The sequence below is a fragment of the Mustela putorius genome, unplaced genomic scaffold (genome assembly GCF_011764305.1).
Source record: "Mustela putorius furo isolate JIRA1106 unplaced genomic scaffold, ASM1176430v1.1 tig00003853_pilon_pilon_pilon, whole genome shotgun sequence".
Taxonomy (NCBI): domain Eukaryota; kingdom Metazoa; phylum Chordata; class Mammalia; order Carnivora; family Mustelidae; genus Mustela; species Mustela putorius.
This window is the reverse complement of record NW_025422005.1, coordinates 5,833,004-5,860,847: the sequence shown is the minus strand read 5'-3', so window position 1 is coordinate 5,860,847 and position 27,844 is coordinate 5,833,004. Positions and strand designations below refer to the sequence as shown.

At 41.1% G+C, this 27,844-nt stretch overlaps 1 protein-coding gene across 4 annotated transcripts in view; it reads left to right on the top strand.

Annotated features, from left to right (window-relative positions):
* RERE (arginine-glutamic acid dipeptide repeats) overlaps positions 1 to 27,844 on the top strand; it is a 425,837-nt gene that overhangs the window by 95,805 nt on the left and 302,188 nt on the right. The window contains exon 1 of one of the 4 annotated variants that reach the window (XM_013064587.2): positions 20,514 to 21,174. The exons of the other annotated variants lie outside the window; for them this stretch is intronic. The gene's annotated coding sequence lies outside the window, so the exon portion shown is untranslated. Of the gene's footprint in view, positions 1 to 20,513; positions 21,175 to 27,844 lie in introns of those variants that run through there. 4 annotated transcript variants of the gene reach the window in all.

Below are 27,844 nucleotides of genomic sequence, written 5' to 3'. Positions count from 1 at the left end.
GAATTTTGGCTTGAGATATAGTTTTTAAATCATTTTTTAAATTAAAAAAAAGTATTTTTTTAATGGAGATTTTTACCAGTTGCCTTTTGGCAAGGCCTTCTTTCACAGAAATATCTTCTTTGCCGTTTTGTGGAGCTGTTGGCTGAAATAAGGATGGTTTTTGAAGGTTTCCCAAGGGCAAAGGTTCTCAGTTACCTAACTCTCTGCTGCCTTTGTATCATTTAATTCCATAGCAAGTCAAGCTCACGCTAACATCTTGTCATGATCTGGACATTACTGGAGTCTTCGAGGAAGGAAAGGGTGACTCTTGGAAAGTGCAGTTGGCTAAATCCATTTAGGTCTGGCATGCATCTTCATATCTGAGGCCAGCCAAATTCCTGGACCAGTGACTACTCCTTGATCCAGATCAATTAGGACCTTCCCAGTACTACCTCTTTCCTGGACCACAAATTGATTGATGGGCTAGAGCTTGGGTTTTAACTTATTGCCTGATGGCCGTCTAGTCATTACCTAGAGGGCTTGAAGAATGAGGGGGAGGTCTCTGCTTGTCCGGGGGCTATGCTGAGCCCTCTGGCTTCTTAAACAAGGCAGCATTGGGCTCAAGCTGTCCCTTTCCCAGGGCTCTACTAAATTCTGCAGTGTACAAGGGATGTTGAGGGACAAGCCAGGTTGTTCAGTCCTGTGGTCTACCCAGTCCCCATCCATGTGCTTCTGGCTATGCCTGTGTATAGTTTGTGTTCATTATGAAGACTTGCTTTGTTGGTTGTTTTTAAGGAGGGAAAATAGAGTCAATTTTAGCAAGTCTCCCATTTGCTAAACTTTGTTATCTAGTAGAGCACTCCCTACAGTTGTAGGAGGTTTTATGTTTTATTTTAAGTAGCTCAATTGTAATAAAAACTGGGTACCAAATAATGGGCAAATGTATGCAAATACTGGCCATTTGCATTTTTGGCAATACCGTGTCCCTGAAGGTAGGAAGTAGGAAATTACTTTTTTTTTTTTTTAAGATTTTATTTATTTATTTGTAAGAGAGAGAGGAGCGAGAGTGAGCACAGGCAGACAGAGTGACAGGCAGAGGCAGAGGGAGAAGCAGGCTCCCTGCCAAGCAAGGAGCCCGATGTGGGACTCGATCCCAGGACTCTGGGACCATGACCTGAGCCGAAGGCAGCTGCTTAACCAACTAAGCCACCCAGGCGTGCTAGGAAATTACTCTTTTTGAAAGAATTTTTTGGTTTCCATACTGAATTGTGGACTTTGTTCCCTTTCAGTCACTCTCCAGAAGAGTGGATATATTAGCAGTTCTTCTCAGTTAGAGTTGAGTGGTAGGATGGCCTCTTTGTCCCTGGGATTTTCCTGGTTTTAAAAGGGGAAGATCCTGTGTCTTGATGGGCACCCTCTCAGTCCTAGGAAGCTGGGACAATTGGTCCCTGTGGGTGGGGGAGCTAGGAACAATGTGAATCTTTGAATTTGTCATACACTCTCTTATCTCTGGGCCTTTGCACCTGCTATTCCCGCTTCTAGACTATACAGTTTGGTTAATTCCTTCTCATTCTTTCATGTCTCAATTAATTGCTCCTAGGGCTTTTAACTAGGTTAAGTTGCCTGGCTCTAGGGACTGTACTTGCCCTAGCATAACACTTAGCACTCTGGACTGTGATTGTTTAGGAAGGCAGTGCTGTCTGGTGCAGTGGTGTGCACCCATGGTTGCACATTAGAATCACCTGAGGAGCTTTATACATTTTACAAGCATTCCACGGCTTTTGGCAGCCGAGATTGAGACTGACCGGTATTAAAAAGAATAGGAAGGGAGTGAACCTGAGATACATATAGGTTGAAATTCTGGCTCCACCATTTTCATTTATTCAACAACTGTTTGTGGAGTATGGTGTGCCAATCTGAGTGCCTGGGGATATGGACAGAGAGTAAGATGGGTGATGTGTTTCTCATGGTGCCTGTGCTTTAGCGCGTCCCATGGTAACATTGTTCCCTCAACATCAGTCTTTCACTGTGTATAACCACATGAGCTCTGCTTGTTCTGTACATACTACTGGAGTGACATTAAGCATTTTAGAATAAAATATTTAAAAATTTCTAACCTTTTATACTTAGACACATTTGTTTTATTGTTTTATTTTTATTTTTTTAAGATTTTATTTATTCGACAGAGAGATGGCGAGAGAGGGAACACAAGCATGAGGAAGCTGGAGAGGAGGCTCCCCACTGAGCTGGGAGCTCAAGAAGGGGCTCGATCCCAGGATGTTAGGATCATGACCTGAGCTGAAGGCAGGCATCCCTGACACATTTGTTTTAAAATGAAGCTTTATATCACTACTAAAATTAAAAAGCCTGTCACTTGTCATAATTGGAAGTTAAAAAATAAATGCTGTAGAAGCAAAGCAATACAAATTTTCATTTATAGGGGAAGCCTGGCTGGCTCCGTCAGTAGAGCTTGCTATTCTTGATCTCAGGATTGTGAGTTCGAACTCCACAATGGGTGTAGAGATTACTTAAAAATAAAAGAAAATAAAATATTAAAAAAAACCCCACCATTTATAGGGGTGCCTTGCTGGCTCAGTTGATAGAACATGTGATTCTTGATCTTGGGGTTGTGAGTTCAAGCTTCCCATTGGGCCTAGAACTTACTTAAAAAAAAATTATGTTCACAAAACATGTACTTATAAAAATAAATTACTCAACATGAGAAACAGAGGTATTTATGGACATTATTAGTAGGTGACTGTTCAGCTCCATGTATGGTTGTTTAAGACAGATGAAAGTTGTACATTCTTAAGATGATTTAGTTTTGAGTTTTTTTTTTTTTTTTAAAGACTTTATTTATTTATTTGACAAAGAGAGATCACAAACAGGCAGAGAGGCAGGCAGAGAGAGAGGAGGAAGCAGGCTCCCTGCTGAGCAGAGAGCCCCATGCGGGGCTCGATCCCAGGACCCTGGGATCATGACCTGAGCTGAAGGCAGCGGCTTAACCCACTGAGCCACCCAGGCGCCCCTAGTTTTGAGTTTTGATATTAACTAGCACTGAGAGACCAATTTCATATGTTTAAGCAGTCAGAAAGGACAACATACTTGCCATAATATAATTAAAATTTTAATAGAGGCCAGCAGCTCTTCCAGCAGAGAGAAAACAGATAATGGTACCAAGCCATCAAATCCAGTTGGCCCAGGTCAGGTACTTCTTTCCTACCAGAGTGGGTTTTAAGAAACTCCTGAATGGGGGGAAATAAAAAAAATCAATCCCCCTTCTGGTTCAACTCTCCCATATCCAAGGATTTTCTTTAAGGCCTGCAGAGAAAGTTCCAGGCTGTGTTGAGGGGCTCAGGGATGCACGCCCTCTGACTGCTCCCATCTGTTGTGAGAATACAGTGGTATCCAAGCTGTGAGAGCACAGGGCAGTGAGCATCAAAGAAAGGTGTTTCTGGGTTGCTCAGTTAAGCGTCCAGTTCTTGCTTTTCGCTCAGGTCATGATCTTGGGGTCCTGGGATCTAGTCCCATGTTGGTCTATGAGCTGAGTGTGGAGCCTGCTTGAGATTCTGTCTGTCTCTCTTTCTCCTGCTCTGTCCCTTCTCTATGCTCTCACTCTAAATAAATAAATAAATAAATAAAATCTTAAAAAAGAAAAAAAGGGTGTTATTTCTCCAAAGAACAATGCTGGATGATCCATTGGGGTTCAAGGGAAACACTGAAACTCTTATTTGAAATTTTTAGTAGTGCCTGGGTATTTTTCATATATAGATATACATATTTTAAGATATGTGCTTCTTGTCTGTTCTTGGAGTTCTACAATTATAATACCCCTTATAATGGCCTGTGAGGCCCTCTCTGACCTGATTACTAGTGTCTCCTCCCCTCCCATTCCAGTTCCTCTGGCCTTTTCCTGCTGTTTCTGAAAGACTGCTGAATCACTTGCTTTTCCTCTGGTGACTCCCTCTGCCTGGAATGCCTTTTTCTAGAGATCCACTTTATGCTCTTGGCTAGCTTATCTCGTAAGGGGTTTGCTCAAATGTCATTTCTCCACGAATCCTTACCTTGACCACCCATTTTAATACTGCAGCTAGTGCTTTACCCCGGCAATTGCATACTCTCTCTTTTTAAGATATCATTTATTTATTTGGCAGAGAAGGAGAGAGAGAGAGAGAGAGAGAGGGAGGGAGAGGGGAAGAGAGGAAGAGCACATGCAAGTGAGCAAGCATGGGGAGGGCGGAGGGAGAGGGAGAAGCAGGGTTCCCACCAAGCAGCGAGCCCCGATGCTGGGATCCTGGGATCAAGACCTGAGCCAAAGGCAGATGCTTAATGACCCAGGTGCCCCCTACTGGCACATTCTTAAGCCGCCTTCTTCTTCTTCTTCTTTTAAAGATTTTATTTATTTATTTGACAGAGTGAGAGACACAGATGAGAAAGGGAACACAAGCAGGGGGAGTGGGAAAGGGAGAAGCAGGTTTCCCGCTGAGCAAGGAGCCCAAAGTGGGGCTCTATCCCAGGACGCTGAATCATGACCTGAGACAAAGGCAGATGCTTAACGACTGAGCTGCCGAGGCACCCCCACTCTTAAGCCTTCTTATCTTGATCTACTTTTTATTTTTCTTTAGCATCTACTGCCTTTGGATATACTTTATAATGTATATCTTACAGTTGGTTATTAATTTGTTTCCTCCTGCAGAATGTAAGATCCATTAGGCCATTTTGTTCACAGATGTGTTCCAAATGTTTATTAGAACAATTTTCAGTACCTTTTGGTTGAATGAACATAGTGCCTGACATGTAGTAGGCGCTGTAGGCTTCTTTCAATGAGTGAAAAAATTATTTAGGAAACTGGAAACACAAAAATGCCTAAAACATGCTTATGCCCTGAAGTAGCTCCGTGTAACAGTGAGACCAATATATAAGAAATTAATTTTAAATCCGTGCGAATTGCAGTAGTAGAATTCTGTGGGAGGGTAGAGAGGTGTCATGAGCGCTCTGGGGGCGGAGGCACTTCGAGGTCAGCGCGTCTGAAGGGAGTGAGTCTAAAGGAAAAAGCTTAAACTTGTAGAAACCTGCATAAACCTGGGACTCGTTTATCTAGCATGTGTGTAGAGTGAACTCTGAATTGAGGAAGATTTAGAAAACCAAGATTAATTACTATTTTACTTTTTATTTGTTTTCAGTGAATTAGATTAGTAATAGTCTGCTCTTGGAGAAAGATCTTTTGGAAATTTTCAAATGCCTTTTTTTTTCCTTTGGGCAAGCTGTTAACTGGAAGAGAAGGTGCTTTTCCGCGCGCACTCACCGGTCCCTAGTTCCCTTCTTCCTGCTTCACCCCTTACTTTCTGTGCCACAGCGAGTGTGATCGTCAACCAACCAACCAATCCATGAGTACTACACTATGTACCGATTACTAGAAATAGAAAAAGGAATATCTTTGTATGAAAATATGTCGGGGTGGTGATTTCTTACTGGAAATCAAATGATCTGATTTTAAAAACCAAACTGTTCTGACGGCTGGGTGGCTCAGTCCATGGGGCATCTGCGATTGGGTCTGGTCATGGTCCCAGGGCCTTGGGATCAAGTCCCGTATTGGGCTCCTTGTTCAGCAGGGAGCCTGCTTCTCCCTCTGCCTGCTGCTCCCTCTCCTTCTGCTCATGCGTGCACGCTCTCTCTCTCTCTTTCTGACAAATAAATAAAATCTTAAAAGAAACTCTTACTGTGTTTGGCTAATTAAATGTGTTTCTTGCAAAAGAAAAAATTAACAGTAATTTGAATAGGTTATTTCAGAAGTGTTTTTTGAAAATATTTATTTTTTAAATATGTATGTATGTATGTATGTATGTATGTGACAGACTGAGAGAGAGAGAGCAAGAGTGCCAGAGAGGGAACACAAGCAGGGAGGGGAGGTGGTGGGAGTGGGAGAGGGAGCATCCCCCCGCCCCTGAGCAGGGAGCCTGATGCGGGGCTCAATCCCAGGAGCCTGGAATCTTGACCTGAGCTACCCAGGCGCCCCTGAAAATTGTTTTTAATCCACTAACTGTAGATAGGCCTTCTTTTACTAATCCAGAGAAAATTGAAATGAGGAAACTTATTTAATACAGCGCTTGTGATTCTCTCTATAGAAACTCTTTCTTTGATAGACACATCTTTCCTCTAATTTAAATTAAGCAACATATGTATATTTTCATCATTTGTGTTCTTTGTTTATGTTATATAAATCGGTGTTTCTCAGTAAGTTTATTAGTTTTGCTTTGGTGAACACAAAGCCGGGAGCCTCTTGGAAATACCTGTCCTCCTTTCCCACCTCCCCATTCCTGTCGGCTCTGGTCCGCCCTGGGCCCTTTGGATGTTTACCAGTGCTTTAAGGACGTAGATTGAGAACAAAGGAATCTTTGAGCGATGGATCACTTCAGCAAAATCTATGGCCAGAATGCTTGGACTGAAGCATTTTGATGTATGTGGCCACTTTGTGTCTCCACTGCAGTCTTTTCCGTGGAGATGAGTAGTGCAAGGGAGGGAGGAGGCAGGGGAGGGAAGCCCCGGCCTGTGTGAGGTTCTCTCCTTGCCAGGCCCAGCTGAGCCGCTGGACAGCGTCCTCCTCTGTGTGTGTAAATAATGCAGTGGGGGTGGTAATAAGAATGAAAAGCAAATTGTTGACACCCTGCCCAGTAATGTGCTTTAGATAGTGAATTGTTAACCTGACTGGTAGGGTGGTTTAGGTCCAGGCTTACTGTTTTTTTTTTTTTTTTAAAGATTTTATTTATTTATTTGACAGACAGAAATCACGAGTAGATGGAGAGGCAGGCAGAGAGAGAGAGAGAGAGGGAAGCAGGCTCCCTGCCGAGCAGAGAGCCCGATGCGGGACTCGATCCCAGGACCCTGAGATCATGACCCGAGCTGAAGGCAGCAGCTTAACCCACTGAGCCACCCAGGCGCCCCCAGGCTTACTGTTTTAACCAGGTTCTTACAGTGAGTCCAAGATGGAATCCATGATCACAGTGCCACCATCCCCAGCATTTACTGTGGGCCCAGCACTCTGTGTAGGGCTTTACTCTAAGTTGTTTATCTCATCACTGTGATAACCTTATGTATTAGGTATTATTATGAATCATGTTTTACAGAGCAGCTTATGGAGGCTTCCCAAGGTTACTCTGTTAAATCTGGAACAGGGGCAATCCGGCCATCAGACATCAGCGCTCGTGCCCTTGTCTACTAGTGTAAATTGCCCAAAGACTGTTCTCCCTTAGGAGAAGCTACGGCTTTGGGCCTCGGGCTGAACTGACTGGTGCTGCCTGCTCTTAGAGCACCAGGCGAGGACTACGGCACTCACCACTTAACACAAGGCCTGGAAGAATATGCAGGCCTAGACTCTACCATTGCTGAAATGAAACCGTTTTATTCTGAGAACTGAAAAAACTTCTAGTGACTAGTGCTTTGTTAGCAGTCAGAGCACCATTGCTTTTTTCAGCACAAACTGTAAGACATATCTGCCTTTGCCTATCTGGTTTGCTTGATTTTTGGGGGATTTTTGACACTCTTCAGAGTGGAACCAGGCATATTGCCTCAGCTAGACTAAAAACAGCAGGAGGAGAGACTCCCTTTTCATCTGACTTTATTTCTTAAGAAAATTTATAAAGTTCCAAAAATCTAACTGCTTTAAAATTTGTAATTTTTGGGATTCCTTAAAAGGTCCAATGTTCCCTAAGGTCAGTTGACTGTTCTTTCTTTCATGTGCCACACCTACTCTTTTTCTTACTCTTACACTCCCTGAGCAAAGAAATAGAGGCTGTAACAAGGATACCATTGGCGAAACAGATGTTTTTAACCTGAAATTACATGCACTTACGGTCTTGTGTGTTAACCACTCTTAACAACTGTGTTTACCATTGAAGCTGGGAGTACAGACTTGGATTATACTTCAGCCAGCTTTTCTTGTACTGTCTCCTGTAAATGGATTATTTTTAGTTTAAATTTTTGCTGTAAGACCTTTCCCACCACTTAATTGACTCTTCAGTCACCACTTGCAGTGCACATGTCAGCATTCCCACGGACACTAAACACAATGTAGTCAGCACAATGGTAGGTTCTCTGGGAATTACTGGACTGTTTTTCTGTTGCTTTTAATGCTGGAAGTGGGATTCGTTTTGGTTTCCTTCCAGTTCTCTAATGGAGATCTAGGGAGTGTATGTCTGTCTGCTTTCAGAGTTTACCCTCATAGTTGGTGGTTGTCATAAGATTATCTGTCCGAAACCTAACAGATTGTAAATGAAATTGGTATCTAGTATTTGTTTTGTTGCTGCCTAATGATACCCCTGTTTGAGTCATTGAATACTTTCAAAGCATAACCTTTTAAAAGTGTGTTCCCACATCTTAATTTGCCACTTGGCACATTTAGTTCTAACAAACTAGAAGCAAATTCTGTTTCATGAGAAACTGCTTGCCAAACTTTAATTTCGGTCTTCTTAGAGGATTGTTAATGAACCTGTGAAGTGGATGCAAGCACTCTGTTGACTAAACAATGGCATTAAAATTCAGCAGCACTTGCTCCTGTACTCTCAATCAAAGACCTGGCATGGCCTTTGGGAGACACTGAAAACTGCCAGTGGTATCTGATGATAAGCTTGCAATTCTACCTCTAACTAGTATTTGGAATGCCCTCTGTTCCCCTTTACTTGATCCATTATATTCTCTTTTTTAAAAAGCACTTTGCTGATTATGGAATATGACTGTGGATGAACAAATGGATAAAATGCTGAACGTTTTTCTTTTATGAATACTAAAGTTATTGTGATTGGATTTTATTGTTCTATCATTTATTTTTAAATTTCTTGTGATTGATTTGCCACCCCCCCCTTTCCTTTTTAAAAATTTGAGATTATGATTATGGAGTGGTTAAATTTCAAGAGTCTTGCCAGCAGGTGGCAAAATGTAGTATAACTTTCTCTGAAGAAAAAGAGATTTCAGCTCTGATGCCTATGTCTTAAAATGATTGACTATTCCTTTGGTTAGGTTTTTTTTCTTTTGTCTTAATTTGAAGTCCTGAAATTTACAACTCTGTTCACCAGGTAATCAGAGCACACCGTAAAACACTAAGGGTATGTGTCAGTGAATTTCTCAAAAGAAGTAGTTAAGTTCTTTCAGCAAAATTATTGTTGATATTTACTTTAACTGTACATGGACTTAAAGAATCAAATGTGTTGCGGGGCGCCTGGGTGGCTCAGTCAGTTAAGTGTCTGACTTTGGCTCAGATCATGATCTCAGGGTCCTGGGAGTCTGCCTGTCCCTCTGCCTGCGACCCTCCCTCCCCTGCCCTGCATTCATGTGCGCGCTCTCTCTCTCAAATAAATAAAAATCTTAAAAAAAAGAAAAGAAAAGAAAAGAAAAAGAACAAAATGTGTTGTAAGTTTTATTTATTTATTTTAAAATAATTTTCTTCTTGTCCCTTCCATCCTTGGGTCCCATTTCCCAGAGATAGATAGCCTGTTTTAAGTTTGTTTGTTTGTTTAAGCTTTTATTTATTTAAGTAATCTGTATACTGAACATGGGGTATGAACATACAACCCCAAGATTAAGAGTTACATGCCCTCCTGACTGAGCCAGCCAGGCACCCCTGTTTTAACTACTTAAACCATTTCTTTTGTTGCCTCAATATTGATAAAGAACTTGCTTATGTTTTTATTTTCTATATTAGACATTATTTCCTGACTTTGCCTGATGGAAGATGAGGATTTAGCTTTTGTATGTCACCCTTCCCTGCATCTTCCCAATGTAGTTATATCACAGTTTATGATTAAATTGATATCAAGTCTTTCTGTTATTGTGCCAGCTGAATATGGTGCTATGACTTAATTCCTTTTTTTTTTTTTTAAGATTTTATTTATTCACTTGACAGGCAGAGATCACTGGTAGGCAGAGAGGCAGGCAGAGAAAGAGAGGGGGAAGCAGGCTCCCCACTGAGCAGAGAGCCTGATGCGGGGCTCGATCCCAGAATCCTGGGATCATGACCTGAGCCAAAGGCAGAGCCCCAACCCACTGAGCCACCCAGGTGACCCCAATTCCTTTTTTTGTACAACTTCTTCAGTGTCTTTCCTGGAGTTAATAATTCTTTCTGTCTTGTTTTTATTTCTTTCTTTAGTTTTGTATGTTCCTATCTTTAAATCAGTCTCTCATTTTCCTACAGAACTAAATAAAACACCTTTCGATGTAATGGAAAATGTTAAGGACGCTATAAAGCATTTTTGGTGTTATCCATTCTGGACCTTTTGTCTTGATTTAATGTTTAGACCTGCCACCTAGTTATTGGAAAGGGTCTTCCCTTTCATGTCACTCTGAGCATCTCCTTAGAGAAAATTTTTCATGGATTTTTATTTGGTTTCCTCCTTCATTTATGGAGTAATTTCCTGAAAGACTATGCATGGAAAGTAAGTGTTTTGAGGCCATGAGTGTCTTAAATGTTTTTATTTTATATTCATACCTGATTAGTAGCTTGGCTGGGTATAGAATGTTTGGTTAGATACTAGTTTTCCTTAAAAATTTAAAGGCATTGTTTTATTGTCTTCCAATTTCCAGGAAAGGAACCTGACCGTTAATGCAGCGTACACTAAACTGAAAGCCGGTAGGACCCTTATAGGGTTAGTTGTTGTTAGAGTGATGCCTTTTAAAAGATAAGTAGGAGGGCGCCTGGGTGGCTCAGTGGGTTCAGCCTCTGCCTTCGGCTCAGGTCATGATCCCAGGGTCCTGGGATTGAGCCCTGCATTGGGCTCTGCTCAGTGGGGAGCCTGCTTCCCCTGCTGACACCGCCCCCCCCACTGACTCTCTGCCTACTTTTGATCTCTCTCTGTCAAATAAATAAATAAAATCTCCCCTGCCCCTCCAAAAGAAGATAAGTAGGATACTTAGGGAATGTTCTTCTACTCCTATATGTTAAATGAAGGTAGTTCAAACCCCTGTAACAATATTGTGGAGGTAAATATTAAAAAATTTTAAGGCAACTGTGAGCATCAAATGGGAAACCACCACCTTGTTTTCCTTCCTTCCTTCCTTTTTTTTTTTTTTTTTTAAAGATTTTATTTGTTTATTTGACACAGAGAGATAGCGAGAGAGGGAATACAAGCAGGGGGAGTGGAAGAGGGGAGAAGCAAGCTTCCTGCTGAGCAGGGAGCTAGACTCAGGGCTTGATCCCAGGACCCTGGGATCATGACCTGAGCCAAAGACAGACGCTTAATGACTGAGCCACCCAGGTGGGCTCCCCCACCCCGTTTTCCTTCTTGACACACATTTGGGCAAATGGCAGATTTTTGTGGTAATAGCCCTTTGTGTTCATATTTTATTTTATTTTAAAGATTTTATTTATTTGTCAAGAGATCTACAGAGAGAAAGAGCACAAGCAGCGGGGAGTGTCGGGCAGAGGGAGAAGCAGGCTCCCCACTGAGCAAGGAGCCTGAAATGGGACTCAGGCCCAGGACCTTGGGATCATGATGTGAACTGAAGGCAGACCTTAACGAACTGAGCCACCCAGGGGTCCCTGTGTTCATATTTTAAAGCACCTTATCTTGATACTATGATTTTCCATGGAGTGCCCTTTAGAATCCAGATGAAGGGGTGCCTGGGTGGCTCAGATAGTTAGGCATCTGTCTTTGCAAAGCTCAGGTCATGAGCTCCAGCCCCATGTTGGGCTCCCAGCTCAGTGGGGAGTCAGCTTCTCCATCTCCCTTTGTCTCTCCCTCTGCTTGTTGTCTGTCTCTCTCTCTTAAATGAATAAATAAAATCTTAAAAAAAAAAAAAGAATCCAAATGGATTTTAAATTGATAAGATACATATTATAATATTGGATTTTTTTTGCCTTAACTTTTTCATGTTATAACATTTAGTTCCATATACACTGGAGTCCACAAATGTCAAAGCATTTATTTTTGGTTGCCTGTTTAAACAAAGGCTAAATAAAGAATAGAATCATGAAACTGGATTTTTTGGAAATAATGTATCTTTCATGTTGGATATGTTATGAATTTCTTTTGCACTCTAGTAGAATAAAAAAAAAAAAATCTTTTTTTTTTTTTTTTAAATAAAAAAGAGAGTCTGTGAGTGGGGACAGGGGCAGAAGGAGAGGGAGAAAGAGAATCTCAAGCTGATTCCCCACTGAGTGCAGAGTCCGTTGCTGGGCTCTATCTCAGGACCCTGAGATCATGACCTGAGCCCTGCAGTCAAGAGCCAGATGCTTAAACTGACTGAACCATCCAGGTGCCCAATTTGCATCCTGTTTTAAAAGCAGAAATTAGTCATTTTGTTAGGAATAAAAAATATTTTTTAAGTTAATCTGCATCGGTTTGATTTCTTTGCAAAATTTGCATTCAAGGAAGGTTGTCATTATTATATTTGATTTCTATTTAATTTATTGTAATAGTAACAAAAAAGGTGATCAGTAGACAACGTATAAAATGGCAAGTATCAATCTTAATCCAGCTGCTAATTGTTTCTTTGTGGCTGTTTTAGCACTGGTTTTTCTTCAGCCTTTATAAATTATCACAAGAGATGAACTGTTTCTCCTACTACACTCACTAAATTAGCTCCTCTTTAATGTTGAAGGATAGCTGGGAAGATTTACAGTTTGGATTTCATAACAAGTCTTATTTTAGGATAATGTGCTTTTCTAGTTGTTCAGGCACCTTTTTGGCCTTTTCACCAGGGACATTAATCCTTGGCTGGAAAGAATAAACTAGTCTCCCCTAACACCTGACTGCAAATTGCAACCGTAAAGCCTTAGACTCTTAGAATAAACATTTTTCAAACTTATAGCACAGACTTCCTGTTTTTAAAGCTTTTCCAACGACCTTCCTGAGAAAAGACCAATACAGCTATGGTTACATCCTCTGGTTATTGTCATTAAAAAAAAATCTATTGAAATTTTCTAAAGCCCTTGAGTATAAAAGTGATTAATGCACCAAAAAATGTAAATAGCCCTGGACTCATGTCTGATCTTTGTTTGGCTTTCAATAAAAGATAATAGAACCAGGTCATCTTTTAATGCGTCTCTGTTTGTTCAAGGTCTGCTACAATTGGAATGTCAGGAAAATCTCACATTAAAAGGATCTGCCCTATTCTGGAGAGATTGTAAAAGGAGCATTTGGCAGTCATTTCCTTTCACTTGTGAGAAAGAACATGCTTTACGTTGTCATTGTTTAAATAGACCAGAGTCTGATAGGGCTCTCATATTTATCATTGTATAGTTGGTTAGCTTGCTCTGCAGATTGGAGAGGATGATCTGTGTTTAGGTTTTATTGTTAGAATTAATCAAATGATGTAAATGTTAAAAGTTAGTCCATGTCTTCCTTTGTACTAAGTTGTGTTTCCTGTAGCCCAGATATTTGCTTTTTCAAGTCTGTTAGCATTAAACTTGAATGGATGTTCAGAATTTTTCTTCACAATACTCTCACTCGCCTCTGACCCCCTCCTTCCTTCAGAAGAAGAGAAAACACCCTGCGTTGTTTAGGTCAGACATTTATGAGACTGTGGCTTTGATTTTTGTCCTTTCCAATGTATTGTATGTTTGAGTGGATATTTTGAACTAGATAGGGTCTTCTGACATTTTTATGGAGAGAAGTGATTGGTTTTTAAGCATAAAAATACTGTATTGTTAACACTCCCTGTGATAAGGAACCTGGGAAATAATTCTCAATGTTTTGAAATATTTAAATTCAATATTTTTTCTGGAAATAGATTGTGATTTTATTTTAAAGGAGTTTAGTTTATTGGAGCCATTGGAGTTATTTATGACCAGAGAGAACACACATCAGAATTTTTTTCTTTCTAAAGAAGAGCAAAGCTGTGTTTTGGATTTGTAATGACTATTTCAGTTTTATAAATATCTCTCTCTCTGGTAGGTGTTTCGCATTCTTGGTATAATGATTCCAGTTCGAGTTTATAGTTTTCTTAAGATTATTTCCAATAAACTTGCTTGGATATTCCCACTGATTTTATCACGTGTTGTCATCTTAGACAGTATGGAAAGGGTCCCATTCTAAACCCCCTGTCAAGGTCCTAAGTCCTTAAGCTAATTCCCTCCACAAAACTCTTTGTTTGTTTGTTTTTATAAATTTTTAGGTTTTTAATTAACATATAATGCATTAAAAAAAAAGATTTCATTTATTTATTTGACAGAGATCACAAGTAGGCAGAGAGGCAGGCAGAGAGAGAGGGGGAGGCAGGCTCCCTGCCCAGCAGAGAGCCCGATGCGGGGCTCGATCCCAGGACCCTGAGATCATGACCTGAGCCGAAGGCAGAGGCTTAACCCACTGAGCCACCCAGGCGCCCCTAAAGATTTTATTTATAATGCAGTCTGTACACCTAGTGTGGGTCTTGAACCTACGACCCTGAAATTGAGAGTTGTGTGCTCCACCGACTGAGCCAGCCAGGTGCCCCAATAGTTACCTATTATTAGAGTAGGATTTCATCAGTAGTGCTAAAAACTGAGAAGTATTTTATGTTCGATGTGCTAATTCTGATTTCACATACATTTCAGAATATAAATCATAATTTCCTTTTAAAAAGAAAGGAACCAGGGCTTTTAATATTTAATTAATATTTAACCAGGGCAATAAGAGTACCTGGGACTGTGTTGGGGAAACCAGGATTTGTGGGAAAGAACATTTTGATTTGTTTTAGTGTGATTTGAACGTGTGTGGAATACCATTGCGGTAGTGCCCAGAGGGCATTGGAAAATGTGGATCTGTTGCTAAGAAGCAAGCTCAGGCCTGGAAAAATAAAATTTTTCAATCAGTGACACAAAAGTAATTTGAGAGTACATCTCATTCATGAGGGATGTTAGAGTGTTATTAAGAAGAGGCTAGACAGGGATGCCTAGGTGGCTCAGTGGGTTAAGCCTCTGCCTTCGGCTCAGGTCATGATCTCAGGGTCCTGGGATCAAGCCCTGCATCGGGCTTTCTGCTGGGCAGGGAGCCTGCCCCGCCCCTCTCTCTGCCGGCCTCTCTGCCTGCTTGTGATCTCTGTCAAGTAAATAAATAAAATCTTTAAAAAAAAAAAAAAAAAAAAAAAGAAGAGGCTAGACATTAACTGCCTACAATTAGGAGGAGTCATATTTAGGAGAAGTCATTGAAAGGACTAGAGAATGGTTAGAGAAAGATAGGAGATCCAAGAGAGTACATAATGTCACACTCAAACTACCGGAATGCCAGTGTGGAAGTGGCCTACTGTTGGGAAGAGGGTAATTTGGTCCAGGTTTTTGGAGGGCAGGTTGGTTCAGTCTCTCTGAGTAAATAGTGAGTATTTTTTGAAATGTAGATTCCTTCAGTATAGAAGCAAGAAGTACTTATATATATGCATGAAGATCCATGTAGATGTTTGTTGTAGCGGTTCGGGACTCATTATCATGGTCCTCCCACAGTGTGGAAGCTGTGCCACTATAAAAAGGAATCAGATGTTAATGATCTGCTGTAAAGTGAGAGAAGCATGTAGCATGAATGGTAGATTATATTTTCATGAAATAAAAATAAACAGAATGAACCCCCAAATGAATATATATGTTCTTAAGTATTGGGATATGTTTATATACATATGTACTAAAAGGGAGCCTGGAGAGCTAGCTATACTTAAACTCATTGAATGGAATTATTTGGATTTTCTGATAATAATTTTAAAATTTTTTAAAAATTCTAATGATTTTAAAAAATTCAAAAGAGCTTCAAAGAGAACTATGGATTTTTGTTTCTCTTTTTTTTAATTTTGAAAACCCCAAAGGTTTTATTATGTGGTTCCATTATGTGTTGGTAAATGCAAGGAAGGAGAAAGTTTGCTTAAAATGGTAACTATATTTTGCACACTAATACAAAGCTGCCTGTCCTAGGACACTCTGCAAACACAGCTAACCAGTACTTACACAGCCCTCGAATCTGTCACTGTTTGCGTGGTTAACTTTGGTGTGTGTGTGTGTGTATTTTTTTTTTCTTTTCACATTTTGGTACTGGGGCGTGGTGAGCAAGGTTACTTGATCTGAATGATTTAGATAATGCTGTAGAAAAGCATGTTGATTGTCTGTACTTGATGGACTCTAGACAGACCTAACTAGTTATTGTTAGATGAATGTTACCTTTAACCTTCCAGTTAAAAAAAAAAAGAAAAGAAAAAGCAGCTCTGTCCCTCTTTGGTGGTCTTTGGGAAGTAGTCCAAAGCCACTGTCTTTAGAATTTGTGGCCAAGAGTCTTTCTTACTGTGACAGAAACAGAGTGGCACAGAGAGTAAATGCAGGTCATTGTTGGAGGTTAAGGGTCAGGAATAGCCTGGGCCCTGTTCAGCTGCTGCTAAGGTTATACTTTACATTTCCCGTGTGTACTATTCCTGATCATAGCTTTAATGTTAGTTTAACTAGACTTTGTATTTAATTATAACTGTTAGGGTAAAGTCAGATGTCAGCCCGCTTGGCTTCATGCTGAGGCCTGTAGAATATGGAGTGCTTTGCTTCTAACCACATCTGTTGTCTCCTCTCATTATCTGTTAATGGTACTCAACTTGACAGTGTTGTTTTGATAAATGGAGGGTGTTCTAAAACCTGGACCTGGAATTTCTGTGGAATGGAACTCAGGACAAAAGGAAGCAGAGATAGGCCGGGGTGAAATCCTGTGGGAACCAAGAAGGGCCAAGAAGGGCTGTGTGGAATCCTGGAAGTAACAGTGAGGATTAATTTGGAGGTGAGGGTGGGGTATAGCTAATATTTTTAATTCACATCTTACACATTCTTTTATATTTTCACGTGCTCAAATGCAAAACTTGTGAGAAATTGTTGTTCCCATTTCTCATCTACAGATGAGAGCTCAGGTTAATAGGGTTTAAAATGAATTCTTGAAGAGTTGGGGGAGGGTGGTTTTAGAATGGTCTGTCACCACTGACTGCAAGTGCTCAGGTCAACTTTTAGAGGGAAAAAAAAAAAAAGGGAAAAATTCAGTGTGAAAGAGAAGTGAGGATTATCTTCCTCCCCTGCAGAATTTGGTAGGAAACTTGCATCCAGAGAAGTGCTGAAGACAAACCGGTGCACCATGTGCTTTCAGACTTTTCTATCCTGTTTATATTGCTGTCCGTGGACAGGCTTTAGCGGTCTATCCAGTTTATCCACTGCTCTTTGCCTCTTGCTTAAGTACCAGGTAAGTAGGAAGAATTGGGGTTTGAATAAATTAATGATGGCTTCTGTTCCTCGTTAACTCTTACCCAAAAAAAAAAAGTGAACCTTGCCAATAAGACCTGGTTAGAGTCTCAGTGGTTTTTTTTTTTTTTAAGATTTTTTTTTTTTAATTTCTTTGACAGAATCGCAAGTAGGCAGAGGCAGGCAGAGAGAGGTGGGGGAAAGCTTAGGCTCCCTGCCTAGCAGAGAACCAGATGCCAGCCTCTATCCCGGGACCCGAGACCACAACCTGAGCCCAAGGCAGAGACTTAACCCACTGAGCCACCCAGACTCCCCAAGTCTCAGTGTTTTTAATGAATTACCCTGGGCACAATTATTTATCTCTCTATAAAACAGGGATAAAAACCTTCCTCTTTTAATAGACTTTTAAAGGTTAATAAAATAAATGCTATTTATTACATAGATGCTACTTATTGAAGACAGGCTTCTTTGTGCTGAGAACTGTGCAGAGAATATGCAAAATGAGTAAAACAGGGTTGTTGCTCTCTGTTCACTTATTCATTCCATGAATCTGTATGTGTGACACCCAGTATTTGAAAATGAGCAAACATACAGAACTTTCTCTAATGGAATTTGCTGTCTAGAGGGGGTCTATAGACATTAATCAGAAAATTACACCAGTGAATTACAAACTGAGATAAGTGCTCTTAAGGAAAGGAACACAGATCTCTGGGAGATTGACCTAGAGCGGGGCCTCAAGGGAAGTTTCTCAGACAGAAGTGATATTTGACCTGAGATTTTGAAGGTGGAGTAGGCTTTAAACTGTGTGTGGGGTGGGGGGCGGGGGAGGGGGAGCAGGGGGAATTTCCTGTGCCAGTGGGAAGAAGCAATGATGACCTGTGGTAGAAATCCTGATACCTTGGGAATTTGAAAGATGGGCATAACTGGAAGGTGGGGGACTGGAGAGGAAGCTAGACTGGGACTGAAGAATGTATCATAAAGCTCTGTCAGACATTTAGAATCCCTGACAGACTAGGTAGAGCGAGAATTCGGAATAGAGCAGTGTGGCCCTTTACAACTCAGTGTAAACCAGGGATTTTTTTTGGGGGGGGGGTATTCACTTTTCCTTTATTCTGTCTTCTAAAGATTTTATTTATTTATTTGACAGAGGTCACAAGTAGGGAGGAGGTGGGGGTGGGGAAGCAGGCTCCCTGCTAAGCAGAGAGCTGATGGGGAGCTCAATCCCAGGACCCTGAGATCATGACCTGAGCCCAAGGCAGAGGCCTAATAACCCATTGAGCCACCCAGATGCCCCTATACCAGGGATTTTAAAAGGGCCTACAAAAACAAAACAAAACACCTAAATAACTAAAACCCTTGCGAGGCTCTGCCATTTATCTACATAGAGCTGGTTGGAAAACTAGGATTGTGTCTGAGTATGGGAGTGGCTTTTTTTTTTTTTTAAAGATTTTATTTATTTACTTGACAGACATCTCAAGTTGGCAGAGAGGCAGGCAGAGAGAGAGGAGGAGAACCAGGCTTCCTGTTGAGCGGAGAGCCCAATGCAGGGCTCATCCCAGGACCCTGGAATCATGACCCGAGCCCAACAAAGAGGCTTTAACCCATGGAGCCACCCAGGCGCCTCCAGGAGTGGCTTTTGTAGCTAGGCTTTAGGGTCGATTTCATCTCTGACCTGTATGGAGTGATCTCAGAGCCACTGGGTTATGAAGCATATTTTGAAGCTGCGGGTCCTCTCAGGGTGGTCTCAGTGAGGAATGGTGTTTCATGGAGCTTATAGCAGAGCTACGCTGGCGTGCTAGACCACCTCTGATTTGTGTTGACCATCGGCACCTTTCAGGGTGGCAAAGGCATTATGCTTCATCAGCTCTTGCTCTCAGTAACTGTGCTGTTAGTGGTTTTATTTATTTTTTTTATTTTTATTTTTTAAAGATTTTATTTATTTATTTGACAGAGATCACAAGCAGGCAGAGAGGCAGGCAGAGAGAGAGGAGGAAGCAGGCCCCCCGCCGAGCAGAGAGCCTGATGCAGGGCTCGATCCCAGGACTCTGAGATCATGACCTGAGCCGAAGGCAGCGGCTTAACCCACTGAGCCACCCAGGCGCCCCTGTTAGTGGTTTTAGATAGATATTTTTATCTCCTATAGAATAACTTGATTTTTCTTTAAGAGAAATCAGCAGAATAATGTTTAAATAGCACATGGGCATATCATTTGGTTATCCGTGCCAGCAGGGTAGGACCCTTGGGTTTTACTCTGTGCTTCCCCCTCTGGCCCCCTTTGAGAGACTTTGGGTTTATCATTTGATATAAATCTCTGACTGACTTTTGGTGAGGGAGGTACCTAATAATTTCGCAACTTTTTTGGACTTTGGAAGATCCAATAACATTTATAAAGCTATTTTAGAAGTTTCCATGAAACTTTGCTAGAAGCCAGAGGATGTTCTGTTAAAGATTCCAAAAGAGATCATTTAAATTTTGAGTTTGTAACTTTCAAATTTGGGTTGACACAGAGTGAGTTTAATACATTGAATTCATATGCTTTAGGAATGTGTTTTTAAAAAATTTGCTATGGACTGTCTTATTTAATTGGGACAAATGATCTTGACCTTTACTACTTGGAAATACATGGTGTAAGGGTTGTTTAATGTTATTAAATTTTAGCAGGTGGGTATATGTTTATCAGATTGGGGGTGGGGAAGAAACTAATTTGAGATTAACAGTAGGTAATTCTATTTAGATTCACGTAACAGTGGAATTAATGAGGGTATGTGTTTATTTAATGCCAAATGGCAAAAAATTATGCATTTATTATGCTTCCTTATTAGGTGGATTTCAATAAGGTCTAATTTTTTTTAAAGATTTTATTTGACCGACAGCGATTACAAGTAGGCAGAGACAGGCAGAGAGAGAGAGAGAGGAGGAAGCAGGCTCCCCACTGAGTGGAGAGCCCGATGTGGGACTCAATCCCAGCACCCTGGGATCATGACCTGAGCCAAAGGCAGAGGCTTTAACCTACTGAGCCACCCAGGCGCCCCTCATAAAGTCTAATTTAAGATATGCCTTATGTAGCAGAGGGACCTTTACTTTCTTGGGGAAAAGGATCGGAGAGATACTTTTAAACAAATGACTTACAGAGAATTCCTAAAAACTGTAAGGAAAATTGGGGTCAGAAATGTTGACAGCAAACAATGCTTCTTTCTCTGTTTTCTTTGAAACAAAAATGTTGTGCATGCCTATGATTGTTGGTTATTTCATCTGCATTTGTTAGACGTCAGAGGTGGTTGGCATTAATATTCCTGGCAGAAGCAGAGGCAGCTCGAGGATGTGTGAACTGCTGATCACTCACAGGGTTGAGCTGCCTCTTTAATATCTTGCTTGCAGATGCATTTTCTAGCTGACCACGCTATTAAGAGCTGCCATCAATCACGCAGCCTCCCAGTTCCGGCTGTCGGGAGGGGAGGGAGACTTGGGGAGAGCGGAGGCTGGCAGAGCTAGGAAGGAGATAAAATTGCAGTGGCGCACGCGCGTGCGCGCCCCCGCCGTGGTGGCGGCAGGCAAGGGTGTGTGTGGAGCAGTCCCGGCTCCAGCCCGGGTTTTTCTGGCTGCCGCCGCCACCTCCGTGGGGTGGCTGCTCTTTCTCTATGGGAGTCTGGGTCACAGGCATGTGGCAGTGTTGGCCCGGACACCCGGGCTGAAGGAGCGCGAGCCGGAGCAGCGGCCGCATCTCCCAGCCGCGGGCGGGGCCCCGCGCCGCCACCTCCCGGAGCCACAGAGCTCGGGGACAGGAGCCCAAGCCGCCCTGCCCTGCGGCCGCCTGGGCCTCCTTTTGTTTAGCAAGTGCATTTCACGCCCTGAGCCCTTTCCCGCCCCGCCCCTGCCCGCGGGCCCGAGTTTGCGGGGGCCCTGCGCCGGAGGAGGACAAGGCCTGCGGGCTCAGCTCCTGCCGCGACCGGCCGCAGGCAAGTGGCCAAGAGCCTTGTGCTGCAAGGGGGAGCGGGTTCGCGGGCCAGGAAGTTGGACAAGTGTGGGCACAGGGGTTCTCGGAGGTGGGTGAGAGTGTTGTAGTTGACCCTGCACAGATGAACCACTCCGGTGTTAAGAATGATGATGGCTTTCCAGGAATCAGGCATCGCTATTTACTGTGTCCCATTGCATTTTTGTTGGTTTACTAGTTTGGTGTTGTTGTTGTTTCTTTTTTTAAATCGCCCAAACTCTAGAAATCCCAGTTAAATAAACCAATTGAGAAACACCCTTCAGGGCAAAGAAAACACTATTTGAAAAAAAGGTGTATGTGTATGTATGTGTATATGTATGTTTTTGTCTTTTCTGAAAGGAAAGCATTATTGAAGATGAGCACAGTAATGTAGTAGTCACTGATTAGAAACTTAATTGCTTACTGTGAAGTAAATTTAAGTTTAAAAATACAATGAATTTGATGGACTTGATTATAAATAATATTGGCTACTTAAGTGACAAATGCAATTTGTTTCTGGGATCAAAAAACTGTTGTTTTGCTGGACTAGCCAAAATGCAGAGATTGTTTTGAAAAAGATGGCTTTAAATTTAAATTTAAACTGTTAAAATTGTTTTGGTTTGAGATGCTGGCTTCCCCGCCCCTTCCCCTTGTTTACTTGGCTTTACTTGAAGCTCTGGGGAGACCTGCCTGACCACTTTCTGTTTGCTGAGACTTGTTTAATGGGTTATTGTGTTTTACTCGGTTTTTAGGCTTTCCTGGGGCACATGTGCCACTGCTGTCCTTGAGGCATTGTTTGACTGGAGGCCTCCTCTCAGCCATACGGAAATTTAAAAAAAATGTCATGTGAATGAACATAGGGGTCAACAGAGATTAATTTTTCCCTTTGAATTGTGTCTGTGTGGTTTAAGATTGAGACACTGAGTGAAAGTTGAGAAAAGAGTTGATTAAGTCCTTAATATTCTCTGCCAAAGTTAATGTTTTGAGGTTTTCTTCCTCCTCCTTTCCTTCTTTTTGGCTAGGAAGTCCACATGTAAAGTAGACATGATTTGAAACCTTACAGATGGAAACAATATCCCCTGTTAGCCCGTTGATCTGTGGGCAATTATTTCCAGATGCACAACCAGCTCTACATTTTTATGCATGTGTTAGATTTGAGCTTTAAGGGCATTTGCCGTTCTGAATATTTACATTGCCTAGTAAAATAACACAAGGCAGACATTTTAGAGGCTTAACAGCAACTTCACAATACTGTGGGAGCAGCTAGAGCTTGTATTTGTTTTTTCCAACTCTGTAATTTAGTAGTGTTTAAACTATTTTATAAAGATCTCTGGGACCAGTGAAAGGTGGTGTTCGGTCCCGAGCACTTGAGTGCTCATTGTACTCTGGCAGGCTCTGGTGCTTGGCAGGCGGTGCTTGAAATGTTATTTGATCTGGTTGCGTGATAGAATTGACTAAGGTTACACTTTCCCTGCCCCTGGCTGTTGAAAGCGATGCAGCAATGTGCTGTTGTTCAGTGACTTATTTAAAGACTTAACCTACATTCATTCACTGTAAGAAAGGTTCCAGAAAAAGGCCATTAAAATTTTTGTCTTGTTTTTGTGGTTTTGCATTTATGAATTGAGGCGAGAGCTGACGTAATGTAGCTCTACCACTTCCTTTGTGTGTGTATGGTTTTTTTATAGCCAGTGTTCCTATAGGATGTGTTTCAGTCCGCATGGTTGTGATTATTTCTGAAATGTTTAAATGTCTATATATTCCAAATTCAGGTACCTTCAGCTATGTGCCAATTTATTGTTTACTTTGCCTGTGAAAAGTGGATAGTGAACCCCGTCACCCTGTCAGTAAGGTTCAGTGAATTGCCTGTGTGTTATGCAGACTAGCTTTTCATTTTAATTAGTGCAACTGTGTACAGCTGTTAGGTTAGAATGCATTGGCTGCCCCTGCAGGGTGGTTTTATCTTACACTGGAGGTTTTATGGATTTGTCTGGCTGTGCTTCTTAATCCCTCTCCCACTGGCACTATGCTTCCTTTTAAGCAAATGATAGAATAAGACAAGCTTTTGTTTACTCATGAAATAGTTGACTTGTTAGAGATTTATTTTTGGTTTTGAGGAAATTGGTAAACCATGTAATTTACTGGTAGGCATTACATTTACTATGCTTTTCTAAGGTCAGAGGGTTTGCTTGCTATTGTGTAGTCTGATTAGCCAGTGGAACCATCCATTTTATAGTGACATGGAAGCCAGTATTAAAAAACTCCAAACAAACCTGGCTTTTATTTGCTATTCTAGAATTAGTTTTTTAAAACAGAAGTAAATGTTGAGCTCAATGCAGAGAACATGGCTAAACTGTTTCTCCCTGTCTCTTGCCTCTTGTTACACTGTAATGAAAGGGACTGCGAGAGCCATGGACTAACAGCAGTTTGGCCAAGGACTGGATGATTAATGGAAGGTTTTAGAGAAATGTCTGTTCAGGGACATATGTGGCCACCTTTAAATTTTAAAATGGGCTTTTGGCTCCAAGTTATTGGCAGGTATTTCAGATTGAGTAGCTTTGAGTATTTGAATATAGGTCTGTGACAAAGCCAGGCTTTTGGGGTCGTAAAATAGATTGCGGTGTGAATGAAACATTTTTCTCTGTAGTCTGGTTTCCTTATTATCTGCCTCTGTCTTGAGGAGATAGTCACTGCCAGAGGCTTCTAAGATTGTCCTCTACATTTCTTAAAAAAAGAGTAAAAGCCATAAACAAAATGGATTGAAATCTGTTTATATTGAGAGGCTTTTTTGAAGCACCAGTTACTGATAGAAGACTAAGGAGCTATGCTGTTGGGAGGAATGCTGGGATAGGGCAAGGCAGGTTGGCGTAGATTGAAGTATTTTTTAACTCTTTGGAGAAATGGGTCCTTCTCAAGATAACCTGGAATGAGGAAAGAAAGTGCAGCATTTTCTAGAAAATATAATTTCAGTATAGCCTATCTAGAAAGTGTTTTATCTAATTAAAAGAAATCAAAACATTTAGATTAGCAAGGGCAACTGCTGAATCTAAGGGAAAATAAAGGGAAATATCCTTGATCTGAACAGTTTATTTCAAAAGTTCATTCGTAAGTTTTTTTTTTTTATCGAGACCATATTTTTTGAATCTGAATATTAATGGTGATTAGGGTCATAGACTTGCCCTTCAGAATCTGTTTAATCCTTGATATAGCTGATACATATTTGTAATGAAGAAAATCCAATAATGTTGACATTTAATTAGAAAAAGCATAATCAGGGGCGCCTGGGTGGCTCAGTGGGTTAAAGCCTCTGCCTTCGGCTCAGGTCATGATCCCAGGGTCCTGGGATCGAGCCCCGCATTGGGCTCTTTGCTCATCAGGGAGCCTGCTTCCTCCTCTCTCTCTGCCTGCCTCTCTGCCTACCTGTGATCTCTGTCAGATAAATAAATAAAATCTTAAAAAAAAAAAAAGGGAAAAAAAAGAAAAAGCATAATCATACTCAGTGTTTAATGCTATATATGGAGCTCTGCTGCTATAATTAATCAATTTATTAAGTACACCTTGGTGGTTAATAGCTAGGCTTCCTGAGTTCTCTTCCTAGCTTCACGGCATACTCACTGTGAGACCCATTTATAATACATTGCTTAGCCTCTTTGTAACCATGAGGAAAATGATCGGTCTACCTCAGGGGGTTGTGCAGAATTCTTAGGAATGTGCCTGACGCATACTAACAGCTAATATTTAATATAGTAAGCACTAATTCTGCTCTAGGTACTGTTTAAATTGCTAAAATACAAAAAAGGGTGAAGTCCCTGTCCTTAGAGCACTTACATTCCGGTAGAGGAAGAGAATACAAATTAAAAGGAGCCTGACTGATAATCTGTGCAATGATAGAGCTTCTAGGCATGCCAGTGGTTTTTAGAAGCTTAATATTGGAAGTTTAACATCACTCTTTAAAGCCACCTTTCTTTTCTTCCTTGATAAAATGTATCTCACATAACTAGATGACGTATTAGCTCACAAGTAAAAGAGAGAAGGCCAAAGAGACTTTTTCTGGGAAAGAAAGAAAAGGAAAATGGAACAGTAAAGAATTTAAAGATTGTGATTTGTCAGTTTAAGTGCCAAACAGTAGAAGGGGAGTGTTGACTCCTGCCCATCCATAGAAGGAAATACAATGTAGCCATTAAGAATCAACATGGTATAAAAACTTGTAATGTAAAGCCCAGTAGAAAAACACCTAGAAGCCAAACTGCTTATGCATGGTGATTCCAAACTATGTCCACACCTGCATGTTCGGGCAGAGGCTAAGGAGAAAGGTTAGAAAGTAACAGACCAAACATTAATAGTGCTAATCTAAAGATGGATTATGGATAACTTCATTTCCTTAGTATTCTATCTTTGCATGCATTATTTAATCCTTGCAGGTTTAAATACCCCTTGGGTATACATAAGGAAGGGGAGATTTGGAGCCCTTAAGCAGTTTGACCAAGGCCTCACAGCTAGTGAATGAGGAGGCCAGGAGTCCAAGCCAAACCCTGACCACCTATTCTTGGTTTGACCAACTCTTATCCTCCAAGAGGTGACCTTTGTAAAAGGGTCTCCTCTGGTCTTTTCCCCCCACAGCTGTGGTCCACATGGCTCCAAGATGTGTTTATGCTAACCAGAGGGCACTGAATCTCATGTGGAAGGTTAGTGCTGAGGCAATGCATGTATGTATACTTATTGGAGAAGAAAAGCCAGAATGCTGGCAAAGGAGGAAACAGAAGAACAACTTGAAAAAGTACGTATTCTTTCCTCAGGAGCCAGTGGAGGCACCCTGAGAGTTTCGTGCAAGCAGAACATCCCAGGAGGGAGGAGGAAGGCCAGTGACTAGTAGAAGCTAGTTTGTGGTTGTTGAGAAAATGTTGAGGAGGTTGGCAGGTGGCTAGGAGCGGGTGCAGGTTAATAGCTGTAACTGGTCAGTGCTTTAAGAGGTTAATGGTAATGACGTTCTGTAGGTAGGACTTTCTTTTTTTTTAAGATTTTATTTAATTATTTGACAGAGATCACAAGTAGGCAGAGAGGCAGGCAGAGAGAGGAGGAAGCAAGCTCCCTGCTGAGCAGAGCAGAGCAGAGCAGAGAGCCTGATGCGGGGCTGGGGCATGATCCCAGGACACTGGGATCATGACCTGAGCTGAAGGCAGAGGCTTAATCCGCTGAGCCACCCAGGTGCCCCCTGTAGGTAGGATTTTATGATGATTAATATGACAGTTGTATTCAGATTTTGGGATAAAATGGAGTAATGGAATCACTTTAGAAAGTAGAAAACATTTTGATTTCAGAAGATTGGCTAGAAGTTACCTGTGAAGAGCTTTTAAAGAATATGATAGGTTAAGTATGGGAAATTCTTTACAAAATTCAAGTATTTACGCCAGCGAAGATTTGAAATAATCACTTGGTTCTAAAGATGAACAGTTAGGTCTGTTTCGCCTGTCTTGTTTTCCATCAAGTGAATGAGCTTTTGTAGTTGTGGTTTTAAAAAAGGGTCAGTTTATAGGCGACTGTAGAGCTTCAAAGGAACAAAATAGAGTGAATATACTGTGTGTTTGAAAGATTGCTTAAGTCAAAAGCCTCCAGATGGCGTGTACTGCTGTGTTCACAGCTGTATTTACTGCAAGCTCACCAGATTATCTACTAATAATTTAAAAATAGCTGGTTGGAAACAGTGGTATATTCAAGTCTCTGCTGGTTTTGAACCTCAGCGGCAGTAGTGACTTCACTTGCATGCCTTTAGTAAATGCCAGTTGAAATTACTTACTTCCTTTTGCCTTGCTTTCAGGATTTCTTATTTGGGCCAGCTCATGTGTTGCACAAACAACCAGAGTGCTTACATACAGAAGCAGATAAATAACCAGCTTTTTAAAAAATACGGTCTTTTAGGAGCGAGATTGGAGAATGGCTCTTGATTATTTTAAAAAAATGTTTTTGTTTTACTTACCTTTTATCTTTTTAAATGTTTTAAAAGTGCTAATATATTGAATTGATGTCTTACACATATATAACATAGAGAACTTTCTGTATTTTTTGGTATTACCAACAAACACGACAACCAAAAAACCCTTTCAATACTCTGATCTACTCCCCAATACAAAGGTTTTTTTTTCTCTTACAGAGATTTAATAAATGTTCTTTTGGAAGGACCTCAATTACTGAATCTTACTTTTTTTGTGCGGGGAGGGGGGCATACATAGTATTGTTTATTTGGTTAGTAATGCATAAATTAAATATAAAACGAAATAGTTTGAATTTGCCTAGGGATTTTAAATATGTGAGGGGTGGTAAGAAAGACACACATTTATTTATTGAATAAAACTTAATAGAAAAATGTTTTTTGGGGGGTGCCTGGGTGGGTTAAGCCTCTGCCTTCAGCTCAGGTCATGATCTCAGGGTCCTGGGATCGAGCCCCGCATTAGGCGCTCTGCTTGGCGGGGACCCTGCCCACCCTCCCACCTGCCTCTCTGCCTACTTGTGATTTCTCTCTCTGTCAGATAAATATATTAAAAAATCTTTAAAAAATGTTTATCTAGTTTGAACCTTTTGAACAATTTTCTAGTTTTGGTTTTAGATATTTCATTCTTTTGTCTTTGGTGTGTGGATATTTTAATAATTAGGAAACTCAGGCCAAAGAGCTTTTATTTGTTTATATATTCTTTGCTTTGTCTACATCCCCTCTCCCCTTTTTATCTTCCCCTAATTCTTTGATCATCTGC